General features: G+C 43.5%; 3 non-coding genes across 3 annotated transcripts; all 3 read right to left on the reverse strand.

Moving 5' to 3' along the window:
• Positions 1-8,047: 8,047 nt before the first annotated feature.
• Positions 8,048-8,124, reverse strand: trnas-gcu (transfer RNA serine (anticodon GCU)). Its single transcript has one exon. It is a non-coding gene; the product is annotated as a tRNA-Ser (tRNA).
• A 3,280-nt stretch (positions 8,125-11,404) lies between these two features.
• Positions 11,405-11,478, reverse strand: trnat-ugu (transfer RNA threonine (anticodon UGU)). Its single transcript has one exon. It is a non-coding gene; the product is annotated as a tRNA-Thr (tRNA).
• A 3,741-nt stretch (positions 11,479-15,219) lies between these two features.
• On the reverse strand, positions 15,220-15,292 carry trnav-cac (transfer RNA valine (anticodon CAC)). Its single transcript has one exon. It is a non-coding gene; the product is annotated as a tRNA-Val (tRNA).
• Between the last annotated feature and the right edge of the window lie 1,404 nt (positions 15,293-16,696).

The following is a 16,696-nucleotide window of genomic DNA, read 5'->3' on the forward strand; positions in this document are numbered from 1 at the left end:
TTGGGATCCTCTGGCCTACCGTCTTTCAATAGCAGGTGCCAGTTTACTTGTTCATAGAGTGAGAGGGGGCTTTTAGCGGCAGCTCATATGGCAAAGGGGCCGGTACGAGATCTTTAAATCTAAGGAACCAAACAAATAATTCTTCTTTTCTTTAAGCCGATATTCATCGGTTGGAAGTTTCGTGTGGGGAAAATTTGGAAGGGAAATATGCTGCCTGGTGTCACTGTGTAACGGGAGAAATTATTCAGCTTACAGATGTTAATACGCTGAAAGATCGAGAGGCCTTTTCCAGCTCCCGTGTGGGACAAGTTCAGCTTTTGAGTCGCTGGGTAAAGTGTTATTTTAATTGTTGCTAACGAATGACAAGACATTTGGCACAAACAAGAAGAATTGTAAACTCACAAGTTCACTGTCCATGTTTCTTACATCATGTTCAACAGAAACAAGGATTCTCCTCAACACGTTACTGAGAATTTTATCAAACGGACCTCACCCTTGCTCGACGGCTGCAGGGATAATTCAGAGATCTCCCATGAATACGTACGATGGGAGCTTATGTAGGATCGAGCCTGGGTAGCTCAGTCTGTACAGTATCAGACATTTAAAGTGGGTAGTGAGCTGAAGGTCCAGCGTTTAACTCCCTGTCCAGGCTCCAAATTTCGGAACAGCTGGCAAGCTGTTACTTTGTAGCGGGACCTGCGATGTGTTGTCAAAGTTTCGGTAGTATCTTGTTTCCCAGGGATGGGCAGTAATGCGCCGTCTGAGTCGGATCCCGATCAGGAATTCAACTTTACTGTAATAGTTCACTGTATTAATTTCGCAAAACTCATTAAACTCTGTGAAAAAGACGAATCCTTGTTCAAATCGCCATTGATCAACCAGTAACTTTCTGTTTCCGGCTGAAAGAAATGCTAACTTTTTTATGCGCTCATTCACCAGGCCGAATTTAGGGAGTTCAGAGGAGAAGTGAAAAAGGAAATGAGAGGCAAAGTGAAATATGACTATAGACTGATGGCCAATATAAAAGGGAATCCATAAGTCTTCGACTGGCATGTAAACAGTAAACGGTTGTAAGGGGAGGGGTGAGGCCGATTAGGCACGATAAAGGAGAGCTACTCATGGAGGCAGAGGGGATGGCCTAGGTACCAAATGAGTACTTTGCATCTATCTTTACCATGGAAGAAGATGCTGCCAGAGTCTCAGCAAAGGAAGTTATAATTGAGATACTGGATTGTCTAAAAACTGATAAAGAAGAGGCACTTCAACGGCTGGCTGTACTTAAAACAGATAAACCACCTGGTCCGGATGGGATGCATGCTAGATTGTTGTGGGAACGAAGGGTGGAAATTACAGAGGTCCTGGCCATAATCCACCAACATCCTCAGATATGTGAGTGGTGCCAGAGGACTGGAGAATTGCAAATGTTACACTCTTTTTCAAAAAAAGTTGTACGGAAAAACCCAGCAATTATAGGCCAGTCAGTTTAACCTCAGTGGTGGGGAAACTTTTAGAAAGGATAATCGTGGACAGATTTAACAGTCACTTGGACGAGGGTGGATTGATTAGGGAAAGCAAGCACGGATTTGTTAAAGGCAAATCGTGCTTAACAAACCTGTAAGAGTTTTTTGATGAGGAAACAGAGAGGATAGATGAGTGCAATTCAGTTAATGTCGTGTATATGGACTTTCAAAAGGTGTTTGATGAAGTGCCGCATGGTAGGCTTATCATCAAGATTGCGGCCCATGGCATAAAGGGGGCAGTAACAACATGAATGCAGAATTGACTAAGGGCAGGAAACAGATTACTGGTGAGCGGTTGTTTTTCGAACTGGAGAGAGTTGTACAGTGGTGTTCCCCAGGGATTAGTACTGGGACCACTGCTTTTCTTGATATATATTAATGACTTGGACTTGAGTGCACAGAGCACAATTTCAAAATTTGCAGCTAAAACAAACCTTGGAAGGGTCGTAAACAGTGATGAGGATAGTGATGGACTTCAAAGGATATAGATAGGCTGGTGGCATGGGCGGAGACGTGGCAGATGAAATTTAACGCAGAAAAATGCGAAGTGATACATTTCGGTTGGAAGAACGAGGAGAGGCAATATGAACTCCAGGGCACAAATGTAAAAGCGTGGTTCATGTGTACAAATCGTTGAATGCGGCAGGGCAGGTTGAGAAAGCGGTTAAAAAGCATACGGGATCCTGGGCTTTATAAATAGTTGTGTAGAGTACAAAAGTATAGCAGTCAGGATGAAACTTTATAACACACTGGTTTGAACACAACTGAATTATTTTCTCCGGTTCTGGACACCACACTTCAGGAAAGATGTGAAGGCCTTTGAGGGGGTGCAGAAAAAAAAAACCCAGCATAATTCCAGGAATGAGGTACTTTAGTTACGTGGATAGACAACATAATCTGGGGTTGTTCTCCTTGAAACAGAGACGGTTTTGGAAAGATTTGGTCGAGGTATTCAAAATCATGCAGGGTCTGGACAGAGGAAACGGAGAGAAACTGTTCCCATTGGCGAAAGGGTCAAGAACCAGAGGACATAGATTGAAGGTGATTGACAAAATAACCAAAGGTGACATGAGGAAAATCTTTTTTACACAGCGAGAGGTTTGGATCTGGAATGCACTGCCCGAGGGTGTGATGGCGGCAGATTCAATCATGGCCTTCAAAGGGGAACTGGATTCGTACTTGAAAGGAAAAAAAATGCAGGGCTTCGGGGAAAGGCGGGGGAGTGGTTCCAGCTGGATTGCTCTTGTCGAGATCTCGCACGGACTCGATGGGCCGAATGACCTCTTTCCGTGCTGTAAACTTTCTATGATTCAATTCTATGTGTCGGAGGCAATGCAAAGGGAACAGAGCGTGCCATAAATCGACACGACTCTCAGTATCCTCACAAGCAATGTCGTTTAAGAGCAACTAATTCTGAAACGTCTTACTTGATTACTCAAGTCGTGTACTCGAAAGCAATTTGGTAAAGGGAGACTAATATTGGTGACTGGAAATAGTTCGTGTAAAACTTGATATTGCTGTCCACCCGAATAGAAAACGAGATTGGATGGATCGAAGTGGTCTGAAAGGATGGTCAATCGGCTGTGGGACGCAACGAACGTTTACACTGGTTGCACACCTAAGTTAACAGCGGCTCGTTTGTCGAGGGGTATGATTCTCGCTTAGGGACATAAAATGTCTCAAGATGATGAGGAGATTGAAACTGAATTTGGATTTTTCCCAATTTAGGCGGATATTAGATGACGGGATGGAAAGCCACATATCCAAGTTTGCCGATGACACCAAGATGGGCAGCATTGTTAGCAGTGCAGATGAAAGCATAAAATTCCAGAGAGGCATTAATATAAAAAATGAATGGGCAAAATTGTGGCAAATCGATATGAATTTAGTCAAGTGTGAGGTCATCCACTTTGGACCTAAAAGGATAAATCAGAGTACTTTCTAAATGATGAAAAGCTCGAAACAGTGGAGGTCCAAAAAGACTTCGGTGTCCATCAACACACATCATTAAAATGTCATGGACAGGTACAAAAAATAATTTAAAAGGTTAATGGAATGTTGGTCTTTATATCTCGACGACTAGAATACAAGGGGATAGGCATTATGATACAGCTATCCAAAGCCCTGGTTAGACCACACCTGAAGTATTGTATTCAGTTCTGGGCAACGCACCTTAGGAAGGATATATTGGCTATGAAGGGAGTGCAGCGTCTATTTACTAGAATGTTACCTGGACTCCAAAGTTGAAATTACGCGGAGAGATTACACAAACTAGGGTTTGCCTCGAATATGTAGATTAAGGGCTGATTTGATCGAACATTTCAAAATATTCAGGGGAACTGATGAGGTGAATCGAAAAAAAAAGATTTCCGCCCGTTAGCGTGTCCAGGACTCGGGGACGCAGCCTAAATATTAGGGTCAGGACTTTCAGGAGTGAAGTTGGGAAACACCTCTGCAAGCAAAGGGAGGTCGAAGTTTGGAATTCTCTTCCACAAACGGCAGTTGATGCGAGCTCAATTGTTAATTTTAAAACTGAAATTGATAGATTTTTGTTAACCAAAGGCATTAAGGGACATGGGGCTAAGGCGATAATATGCAGTTAGGTTGCATATCAACCAGGATCTCACTGAATTGCGCATAAGTCTCGAGGGGCGAAAGAGTACACTTTTGCTCTTCAGTTCCTCATTGTTGCAGAATGATCCTGCATTGTATCGGGAATCGAACCAAGGTCTCCAGCGTAACAGGTAAGAATTCGACCCCAAGCACCATCAATGCGCGCGTTTGTAACAGCAGCATGTGTCCATTTGGAATCCGATCTGAATGAACATGCCGTTTACAGCTGCGGTGGCCGAGTGTTTAAAGCGTTGGACTCAAAATTCAATTGAGGTTTTCCTGCCCAGGTTTGAATTCTGCTCGCAGAGCTACTGTTTGAAGATCACTTCAGTGCTGAAATAGATTAATTGGTGTTAATTGACCGCATTTATCTCTCTCCCAGAACGAGAGATTCTCCAGCGAGGCCTATGATTTTAACTTGTGTCCAATCTTCTCTTGCAAGATTTCAAGACCCAAGAAGGAATCTCTCCCAATCTGTAACATAAATTCTGCTAGTTTGCAAAACCTGACATTTATACTCTTTATTTTCTTTGCATGCATCTCTCCATCTCTCCATGTCTCCGTCTCTTGTCTCTCTGTATTGTCCACAATGGACTTCTCAGGCTTCCTTGAACGGCGATGGCTGATCTAACCTGCAACAATAGCAGAGAAGGGTAAAGAAAAAAAAGACTGAGGAAGTAGGAAAAGGAAAGGTGCAACCCAGCTGATAAATTCGTAGCTAATGTTTCCACATTCATGGCTCTTCACTCTCATAGTGAATGAAATCAGCAATTTGAGTAAAGTGTACTTATGGTGGAGTGCAAACTATGACGATGCCGAGACAGACGACAATGTCGTTTCAGAGTAATTCATTCTGTAAAGTGTTACTTGATAATACAAGTCTTACATTCAAAACAAATTTGATAAAGAGAGACAAATATTGTTGATCTGAAATAATTAGTTCAGTACCTCATATTACTCTACATCGTATATCGTACATGAAAGCGAGTTTGGATGGCCATGGTGTTCTGAAAGGATGGCGGATCGGCTGCGTGGCAGCGAAATTTTACAGTGGCTGCACGGCTCTGTTACCAGTTGGACTTTGGATCTGATTCTCGCTCAGGGAGTTTCACTGGTTCAAATCACGGTATGAGCCCCCTTGCGTCCCCATTTTTCGTCAAAAACCACCAATTGGCTTCTCACATCTTTGAAGCAAGTGCAGAAGGCAGGTTTGACTTATCTCCAGCCGAGCATGTTTGAACACCAGAGGACAGAATGCAGAGGGTATGTCCACGAAAGACACGTGGACGAAATGAAGATAATCTTTCAAGAAGTTGTACAGATTGAAGCCGGCACATTAATTTATCCCAATTCAGGCGATTTCATGGGTACAGATACAAAAGGTAAAGGAAGCTGCTTTGGCCTGGAACCAAACCCCTGGTTTCCCGTCGGCAGGCGAGGGTTCTACACTCAACCACCAATCCACACACGGCTGCAGGCTGCACGTGTTGCGTTGGATACAAGTCTGGAACATGCAGTCTGGCAGAGTTCCTGTGATGAGCCTGCGCAGTCTACAACCGCGTGCTACCTGTGGGTGACCAAACGAGTGGGTCAAGCATGGTCTTGAAATTCACTGAGATTCGAAATCACTTCACACCGCCACTGCAAAATGGTCAAATAAATAAGAGCTGTAGTTACCAGGCAGTGTTTACTTTTTTCAGAAATAATGTAAGAATCCAGCCCAATGTACACGTCTAAGATTTCACGGCATGCGACGAATTTCCTTTAAGCTGCCACCTAAATTCTGCTCAATCACAGAATTGGAGATTTATACTATTTTTCTTTGCATGTATCTATCTATCTCTGTCTGCGTTTCTTCACTTTCGCTGTTGATCCCTAATGGACTTATCAGGATTCCTTCAACAGACAGGTCTGCAAACCCGGGATGGGAAAAGGCTGTCGGTTCTTCGTCCAATTGTTGGATTTCGACGGGATGAGATTTGCTATTTTCCGTCTCCGTTTTCGGTAAAAATAAACCCAGATGGGATTTCCCCTCCTCGGGTTCCGTCACCTCCGGGTAATGGGAATGAACCCGATCTCGCACTCGATTTAATATCTGTATTCTCATTGTTTAACAATAAAATTATGGGGATATATTTTTTTTGAGGACACATTTTAGAAATGAACACATTAAAGACTTATTCGAAAACTAGAAGCACGTGGGATTAAAGGGTCGGTGGAAACGTGGGCAAGTAATTGGCTGAAGGAAAGGAGGCCGAGATTAGTGGTAAACAGATGTCTTTCTGACTGGAGAGATATATGCAGTGGGATCCCCCAGGGGTCGGTATTAGGATTATTGCTTTTCTTGTTAAATATAAATGACTTGGATGTGGCAATAGGGAGTACAATTTCGAAGTTTGCGGATGATACAAAACTTGGTAACGTTGTAAATAGTGAGGAAGATAGCAGCAGACTTCAGGAGGACAAAGACAGACTGGTGAAATGGGCAGTCACGTTACAGATTTAACGCCGATCAGTGTGAAGTGATGCACTTTTGGAAGAAGAACATGGAGAGACAGTATAATCTAAATGGAACAATTTATGGGGGGTTGCAAGAGCAGAGGGACCTGGGGGAGCATATTCAGAAAACAGGGCAAGTTGATAAGGTGTTTAAGAAAGCGAATGGGATACTTGGCTTTGTAAATAGGGACATTGAATACATTAAAAAGGGAAGTCATGCTAATCCTTACAAATCATTGGTTTGTCCTCAGCTGAAGTATATTGTACAGATCTGGGCACCAAACTTTAGGATGAAAAGGCAGTGAAGAGGATTCAGAGCAGGTTGACCTGGATGACACCAGTGATGAGGGACTTCAGTTGTGTGGAGAGATAGGAGAAGCTGGGATTGTTCTCCTTCCAGCAGAGATGGTTAACGGGAGACCTAATGGAGGTATTCAAAATAATGAGGGGTTTTGAAAGAGCAAGTAGGGAGAAACTGTTTCCTCTGGTAAGTGGGTCGGGAACCGGAGATCACAGATTGAAAATAATTGGCAAAAGAACTAGAGGGGAATTGAGGAGAATTTTTTTCACACAGAGGGTTGTTAAGATCAGGAACGCACTTCCTGAAAGGGTGGTGGAAGCAGATTCCATAGGATCATTTAAAAGGCAATTGGACATAATTGAAGAGGACTAATTTGCAGTGTTATGGGGAAAAATCTGGGGTGTGGGTCTAATTTGGACAGGTCTTCGAAATCGCCGACACTGGCACAACGGCCGAAAGGCCTCCTTCTGTGCTGTAAGATTCTATGATTCTATGATTACCTTCTGAATCATTGCAATTGAAGCTATTCATTGTTGAGCAACCAAGAAAATTATAACCGTGATATTCGGCTTCTCCATTCCCTTATGAATATCGCAGATTATAATGTCCAGGCGGGGGTGAGACTGAATGGGGGATAGAGTGCGGAGATTGGAATGGAAGCCCAGCAGAATGAACTTGGTCTCATCAGTTTTTGTTATTTTTCCTACCAGTTGCCCGAAGCAGGCGGTGAACCTTCTTCTCGAGAGAGGATCGTCATTTCAGTTCAGAAGGAAAAAGGGTATCAAGAAAATCGGGTAAAACGCACACAGAATGATCTGGGACTTACAGCAAACCCCTTTTAAACAGACACAGACACGGAATGATCCGGACATAAATCATAATTATGGTGCATAAGTTTCTCTTACATTGACCATAAGATTTACTCTTTTTACAATGACACCAATGTACAATCTGATACTTCGCGACCTTACAATCTCAACACCATCCTGGAAGGAACTGTTGCTGATATCAGCAAACAATGCAAAACCCACCGTCTGCCGTTTCGAGAAGGATGGGACTTTGACCAGACCTTCTGGGTGGACTGAATGAGAGAAACAAAACTTAAACATCAGAGCGACGAGGATGGGATTCGAACCCACGCGTGCACAGCAGATTAGCAGTCCATCGCCTTAACCTCTCGGCCACCTCGTCGCATACGGAAATACGCGAAAGCACCTTTATTCAAAATGAAAATACTGGCTGTGTTGCCAACCTGAAACTGCAAATGTGCATATCCTCAGCAGGTCAGGCAGAATCTTGAGACATGGAAACAGAGTTAACGTTTCAGGTCGATGGCCATCACATGAATATTCCAACTCACTCAACTTGCGCCTTGTCGATGGTTGAACGGCTTTAGAGAGTTAGAAGGTGAGTCACTTGGCACAGAATATCCAGCCTCTGACCTGCTCTTGTCGCCACAATATTGATGTAGCTGGTCCAGTTAAATTTCTGGTTAATGGTGACCACCAGTATGTTGATGGTGGGGGATTCGGCGATGTTAATAACGAATCCCCACAGAAGAGATTTACTGTAAAGATTCCAGGGATGAGGGGCATATGTTTCATGGATCGATTGGAGAAGCTGGGGTTGTTCTGCTTGGAACAGAGACGGTTACGAGGAGATTTGATAGAGGTATTCAAAATCATGAAGGATCCAGACAGAGCAGATGGAGAGAAACTGTTCCTATTGGCGGAAGGTTCAAGGACCAGAGAACATCGATTTAAGGTGTTCGGCAAAAGAACCAAAGGTGACATGAGGAAAAACTTTTCTACACAGCGAGTGTTTGGGATCTGGAATACACCGCCCGAGGGGGTGGTGGAGGCAGATTCACTCATGGTCTTCAATAAAGAACTGGATAAGTATTTGAAACGAAAGAGAATACAGGGCGACAGGGACTGGACGGGGGAGTGGGTCTGTCTGGATTGCACTTGCAGAGAACCGGCACGGACTCGATGTGCCGAATGGCCTCTTTTCGTGCTGTGACCTTTCTATGATTCTATTCTATTTGTGGGAGGCGATGCGAAGCGACCGGAGCGTGACGTAAATCGACCTGTTCATGTACATTCCCTGATAATAAATCCGAGTGTGATGCAAAGAAGAAATTCATAATTATGGTACATATCTTTTATATTATACTGACTATAAGAGGTACTCGGTTCACCAGGGTGCCATTGTGCACATTGATTGATACTTCGCGGAGATCACCCCTGACAGTCCCAACACCTCCGTCTAAGAAACAGTTGGGTGGCAATCCAGACTTTGCTGAATTGTGCAAAAAGATGTCAACCAGCAATGCGGAAAAGCACTTCCTGTCAAAGAAGGGTTTTTGGTGAGGCGCCGAAAATGGAAGGGTCGACAAATTCTGGCAGCAGTGAGATTCGAACCCACATAATTCAAAGATGGAAGCCAGCATCTGAGACAGCGCAGTTACTCACGCATATGGTGAGCCATTCAGATCTGATGATAAAGGTCATGGAGCTGAAACCTTTCCTCTGGTTCTTTCGCCACAGGTGCTGCCTGAGCTGCTCAGCGTTTTCAGCATTTTCTATTTTCATTTTTGTGATTTCATAATGGCTGTTTTCCTGAAAACACCCAATTTAACCCAAGGATGCAGCTCACACTTCACTTTCCTCACGCGCTTAAAGTCTGCCGTTTCCGAACAAAATTTCCTCCGCGCCGAGCTTTCAAAGGACCTTTCGCTCACGGCCAACCTCCTGTAATCGACACCTTTTCTCCATTGCCGCTCTTTTCATTTCTCCTCATTCCTTTACAATTGGACATTTCCACAGACCTACTAAGATCAAGCAGAACATTTCCGACTTTCCTGCACCGCCCAGATTGCCAAAAGTGCACCTTTCAGCCGTCATTCGCAGCGATGCAGCGCCGCCCGTCTCTCCCGCACATCAACTGCTCGGGGAAAAGCGCCAACGACCATGAAAACAAAACCCAGTTCTTCAGTTAACATCCCCCGTGTCACAAGATACCCCATGGAAATATCACGGAAAAGTTTGCGCTGTCCTTCCGAATGCCAGCCCTGCTTTCTTTGAGCTTGTCTCTGGAGCAGATGGAAATGTATCGACTGGTTTCAAGGCACAAATGGACATTGATGCGAACGGGACATGTGCCCCCGAGAAACAGCGGTCGATGTAGTGCAAACTTAAAGGTGTAAGACTGTGAAAGTGAGTGTTAGAGTAGGCAAGGCCGCAGAAAAGTGTCAATGAAATAGACCATGATTGTGGAAGGAAAAAAATCTGGAAGAAGCGGCGGGTCTGAATTATGGATCTTTCAGCAGAGAAACATGAGAGAACAAAGACAGGACACATTCAAAGATGCTGGAGGCAGAAATAAAAAGAATGAAATAATAGAAATGAAAAGAGAGTGAAAGAAAGGATAGGATATAAGGCGATGAAAGAAAGAAAGAGAGAAAGAAATAAGGGAGCGAGAAAATCAAGCGTGCAATACTCAGCCCGCAAACGGGCGCTGCTCCCAATCGGCTACACTTCGCCCCACAGACCCTCATCCCATTCACACCATCCTACAATCCACTGTCAATGCTGTGCAGTGAAACAGAGAATTTAAAGGTATAGAGACACTCACATCGTCCTACAATACACTGTCAATACCTGTGTAGAGAGCCAGAGGGTTTAAAGGTACAGAGACACTCACACACCGTCCTACGATACACTTTAAATACACGTGCAGTGAGACAGCGAGTTTAAAAGTACAGAGATACTCACCTTTTTTTTCAAAAGTAGCACATCCCAGAAATAAGAGAGAGCGTGGGTCAGTCTCCCTCTCCCGGTGTAGCCGAGGCTTGTCAGCCAACAGTCCCCTCCTCCCAGTATTGGCTGTGGAGGAAGTACAGTGCAGATTTAATGGAATACCTTCAGTCTGACCGAGGTTAGGCTGACTGGCCACAAATTACTCGATCTACCCCTTTCTCCCTTTTAAACAACGGTACATCTTTAGCGGTCCTCCAATCCTCCGGCATCACACCTGCAACCAGGGAGGATTGGAAAACGATGGTCAGAGCCTCCGCTATTTCCTTCCTTGCTTCTATTAACATCCTGGGATATATTTCATTCGGGTCCGGGGATTCAGGTGGAGTGATTTCGGGCTTTCATTTTCCAGTTTGCAAACGTTTGTACCGCAGGTCAAGATCACAAATCTCGGTCCAAATTAGGACTACTTCCGGGTTTAAACTTCAAATCGTGAATTATCCCCCGACCCCAACGAGACTGGAAAGAAGAACGTGTCCTGAAATGAACATGTTACAGACACATTCTATGAGAGTTCTGTCTGAATAATGAAAGGGCGTTTTTGAGCAGTCATCTTGATATCTGTTTCCGCCTGAAACCTGAACAAGTACAAACACCACAGTGTTATTTTGTCGCTTAATTCCACAAATTAGGTAAAAGTAATATGTTGTATAAGGCACTGCTGGGAATTGAACCCAGGATCGCCTGTTTACAAGACAGATGCTTTAACCAACTAAGCCACAGCGCCAATTGATTGCAGACTTCCCACACCTCCTCTCACTAACATCTATCAACGACACGTTATTGTCTGTTCGTGGTTCAGACCGTTTTATTTTGTCCATTTCGCTTGTCCGTTCACCTGTGCATCCCGATACTTCCGACATTTCGAGCTGTGTTTATCTTTGTGTATCCATCAGTGCGTTGATACACCGATGATTATGTGTGCTTGTGTTTGTTATATCAACTAAATTCGGGGATCAGACAATTCTCTCTCTGACAGTAAAGAACTATTGAGCCGAACTTTAGAGCAAAGTATTATTTATTGCGGTGCTGAAACTAAAAACCGGAAGAGGAACAATCAGGGAAAAGAGAAAAACCTTTGAGGGAAAATGAGGACAACAATCAAGGTTTTTACCAGTACTTTAAGAGAAAGAAGGGTGACTAAGAGTAATGTGAGCCCCTTAAAGACAGATGGAGGTGATATTGTAATTGAATATCAGGAAATGGCAGAATTGCGAAATATTTACTTCACAGAACAAAATGAAGCTAACATACCAGAGACACGAGGACAACTGTAAATAAATCATGGGGATTCAGTGTAAGTAAAATCATGGCAATGGAGAAAATAATTAGAATAAAGATAGACAAATCTCCAGGAACTGATCGTTACCACCCGAGGGGACTAAGAGGAATAGGCGAGGAAATGGCACATGTTTTAGTCATGATCGTTCAAACTCTCTTGATTCAGGAATTGTTCCTTTGATTGAAACATTGTCAATGTCACCCCATTATTTAGGATGGGTAGCAGAGATGAAGTTGGAAATTATAGACCCATTAGTCTGACGTCTGTTGTGGGGAAGTTACCAGTATCCATTATTGGGGAAAGAATGCCTGAGCACTTGGACAAATATGAAGTAATCAGACAGAACCAGCATGGATTTGTAAAGGGTAAGTCAAGTCCAACAAAGCTAGTTGAACTTTTTGAAGATTTATCTAACATGGTAGATAATGGAGTGTCTATGGGTGTTATATAATATTGAATTCCAGAGGGATTCGATAAGGAACTACAGAAGAGACTGTTAACATAAATGGGAGTGCGTAGAATTTAAAGCAACCTATTGAAACGGGTAGGGAGTTGGTTCGAAGGTGGGAGACAGAGTCCCGGTATATAAATGACGTAGACGACGGAATAGACTGCCGTATATCCACGTTTGTCGCTGACACCAAGTCAGGTGTCGCAGTGAGTCGTGTAAATGGAAGCATAAAGTTGCAAAGGGAAATTGAAAGATTAAGTGAGTTGGCAAAATTGTGGCAGATGGAGTTACATCGAATTACAAAGAATGTACATCACGGAAAAAGGCAATTCGGCCCAAATAGATTATGCCGGTGTTTATGCTGAAGACACGCCTCCGCCATCCCCTCTTCATCTAACCGTATGAGCAAACCCTTATATTCCTTTCTCCTCCATGTGTTTATCTAGCTTCGCCGTAAACGAATCCATGATATTCGCCTAAACTACTCCTTGTGGGAGCGAATTGCACATTCTAACGACTCTCTGGGTGAATGTGTTCCTCTTGAATGCCATATTGAATTAAATAGTGAATACCTGATGTTCATGGCTCCAATGATTTGGAGTCCTCACCTCCGCAAGTGCAAACACCTTATCTCCGTCTAACCTATCAAACCCTTGCATAATCTTAAAGTCCTAGATCAGGTCACCCCCGAGTCTTCTCTTTTCTATACAGAAGAGCCCCAGTCTGTTCAAACTTTCAAAATGGGCAAGTGTGAGCTCATTTACTTTGGACCGAAGCAAGATAGATCAGAGTATTTTCTAAATGGTGAGAAGCTAGGAACTGTGGAGGAGCAGAGATATTCAGGGGTCCAAGTACAGAAATCGCTCAAAGCCAGTGGAATGGGAGAAATTTTAATTTAAATGTCTCATGGGATGTTGGCCTTTATTTCAGGGAAGCCGATATTCAAAGGGGGGAAGTATGTGACAGATATAAATCCCTGCTGAGAAACAATTTAAAGTATTGCATTCAGTTCTGGGCACCACATCTCAGGAAGGAAATGTTGACCTTGGAGGGGGTGCAGCGCAGATTCACCAGAATGATACCGGGGCTAAAATGGTTAAATTATGAAGACAGCTTATGCGGAGGTCGGTCCTCATTTTTCTCTTATGAATCCGGCCACAACCGTTTTCTGTTGACGGGAGCGCGTCTAATACTAAGTCAGTCAGAATCGGATGTAAATCACATCACGGGCACAGCGGCTCTGGGACTGACGACTGGTTTAGCATTGAGTTTTTTTATGGGATAGGCTGCACATTGTTTGTATAATAATAATATTAATAAGTTGGATACAATGAAGGTTTTTTCCATTATTTCCCGTTTCCACCCTCACCAGTGTTATATAGTAACAGGTAACAATGTTTAAGGGATGTGATGTACAGTGTTGGAAGTATCAGTGTAATTTAACTTGATACATTGAAGAATCTCTTGTCCATCCCAGGCTCTTATCTCAGGTTTAGACCCTCAGCTAGTTTAAAATCGGTGACTCACTGATATCAATAAACCAGTAACAACCCCGATACCTCAGCGGGTATATTTGTTCCGATACTGAGTGACGGTCCCAATTTGCATTGAAATTCCAATCAACAAATCCCAGAGGCTGTTTCGGGTTTGACAAACTGTGAAACAGATTGTTTTAAACGCCGAAAAAAGGGGAAACCTGGTGGTTGATATCAAGTTTTATACATTATCTCTGATCTGATTGGTGCGCCTTTCCCTTCAATTCACGACTTGCAGGAAAAACTCGATTTTACAGTCGATTTTCGGGTCATGGCGTATGGTGATATTTCAAATATTTGATATCGACCTTTATCAATACCAATATCGTCACCTACACGTTTGACAAATGCAAAGCGGCTTCAATCACGGTTTTGCTGACACAACTCGTTCAAAGATACTGTCGGTAATTGGAGAGTTTTTCAAGTCATGACACGAACGTCACAGTTCACCCCAGTTCGATTCTATGAGGGATAATTCAGAGTCCTACCATAAATCTGTATAATGGATCTTTTTTAATATTGAGGCTGGGTAGCTCAGTCGGTGGACTATCAGACTTCCATAAGCGGCTAGTGATTTGAGTGTGCAGAGTTTAAATCCTTGTTCAGACAATAAACATTGAAACAGCTGGTCAGTTCTGTGTTTGCAGCGAAGCAAGAACACTGCGGGACAGATGATGCCTGCGATGTGTGGTGAAAGCTTCGGTGGTATATTGTCCCCCAGGGATGGGCAGTATTGCGCTGTCTGAGGCGGCATTTGCAGCTTTCCGCCAGCAACCTGTGATTGGAGGGAGCGGGGCCGGACAGGCGGCCTGAATGTCGTTGCTGTCGTGGCCGCACTCAATCCGGGAGCTGGGGAACATCGAACTTCGAAAAACTGATGTGTTTGTTGCCACGGCTGCAATGCTGTTTCGAACTGTAGTTATTAACCGAGGCCGCTCTTCAGGGTCTTTTAATGGTCTCTCACAAATCAACTAAAACCAGTCGCAATGAGGAGCTTTGAGAGGGAAATTCTGCACAGTCAGGGCAGGAAACTGGAGTGAGGGAGAGACATTTTCGGTATCTGTGTAATGTTTGAGTGTGTGTCGAACTGAACAGAGAAAGGAAAATATACCGGTTTTGTATTTTATTCATATTTCACCACAGAGTGAATTCTTGCGTTTTTTCATATTTATTGATTTTTAGTGGATAACGTTTTGAAAATGTTTCCGCCTGGTTTTGAACCGTGAACTTTTCGCGTGTGAGGCGAACGTGATAACCACTACACTACGGAAACTCTGCTGTGCAAACACTTATAGGAAATGCTCGGAAGATAGTTGCCGTCTACAAATGTTCTCAGTGCTGGGAGACGGGGCCGGTTCCCCTTCAGGAAATTAACTTTTACAAAATAGTTTGCTGTATTAATTTCGCAAAAATCATTCAACTAAGTAAAAAGACGAACAGTTGTTCAAATCGCCATTAATCAACCAATAACTTTCTGTTTCCGACTGACGGAAATCCAACATGTTTTTCATTCATTCATTCACCAGGCTGAATATGGAAAGTTCAGAGGGGAAGTGAAAAAGGAAATAAGAGGGGCAAAGAGAGAGTATGAGAATTGACTGGCGGCCAATATAAAAGGGAATCCAAAAAACTTCTACAGGCATGTAAACATTAAACGGGCAGTAGGAGCCCTACTCTGATTAAGGACCATAAAAGAGAACGATTCATGGAGGCAGAGGGGATGGCCGAGATACTAAATGAATACTTTTCATTCGTCTTTACCAAGGAAGAAGATGCTGCCAGAGTCTCAGTAAAGGAAAATATGGTTGAGATACTGGATGGGCTAAACATTGATAAAGAAGAGGTACTTGGAAGGCCAGCTGTACTTAAAGTAGATATGTCAACCGGCCGGATGGGATGCATCGTCGGCTGCTGAGGGAAGTAAGGGTGGAAATAGCAGAGCTGCTGGCTATAATCTTCTAAACATCTATAAATACGGGGGAGGTGCCAGAGGACTGGAGAATTGCAAATGTTACATCCTTGTTCAAAAAAGGATGTAAGGATAAAGCCAGCATCTATATGCCAGTCAGTTTAACCTCAATGGTGGGGAAACTTTTAGAAACGATCATCCGGGACAGAATTAACATTCACTTGGACGACTGAGGCTTGATTAGGAAAGCCGGCATGGGTTTGTTGAAGGCAAATCGTCTTTAACTAACTTGATAGAGTTTTTTGATGAGTTAACAGAGAGGGTTGATGAAGCAACGGAGTTGATGCGGTGCATACAGACTTTCAGAAGGTGTTTGATAACGTTTCGCAGGATAGGCTTATCAGTAAGATTGAGGTCCATGGATTAAAGGGGGCAGTAGAAACATGGATACAGAATTGGAGAAGGGACAGGAAGCAGAGAGTAGTGGTGATTGGTTGTTTTTTGGACTGGAGGGAGGTGTACAATGGTGTTCCCCAGGGGTCAATGCTGAGACCACTGCTTTTCTTGATTTATATTAATGACTTGGACTTGGGTGTACAGGGCACAATTTCAAAATTTGCAGATGAAACAAAACTTGGAAGGGTAGTAAACAGTGTGAAGGATGGTGACAGACTTCAAGAGGTTATAGATTGGCCGGTGGCATTGGCGGACACGTGGCAGATGAAATTTAACGCAAAGAAATGCGAAATGATACATTTCGGTAGGAAG

The sequence above is a fragment of the Heptranchias perlo genome, chromosome 20 (assembly GCF_035084215.1).
Source record: "Heptranchias perlo isolate sHepPer1 chromosome 20, sHepPer1.hap1, whole genome shotgun sequence".
Lineage (NCBI taxonomy): Eukaryota > Metazoa > Chordata > Chondrichthyes > Hexanchiformes > Hexanchidae > Heptranchias > Heptranchias perlo.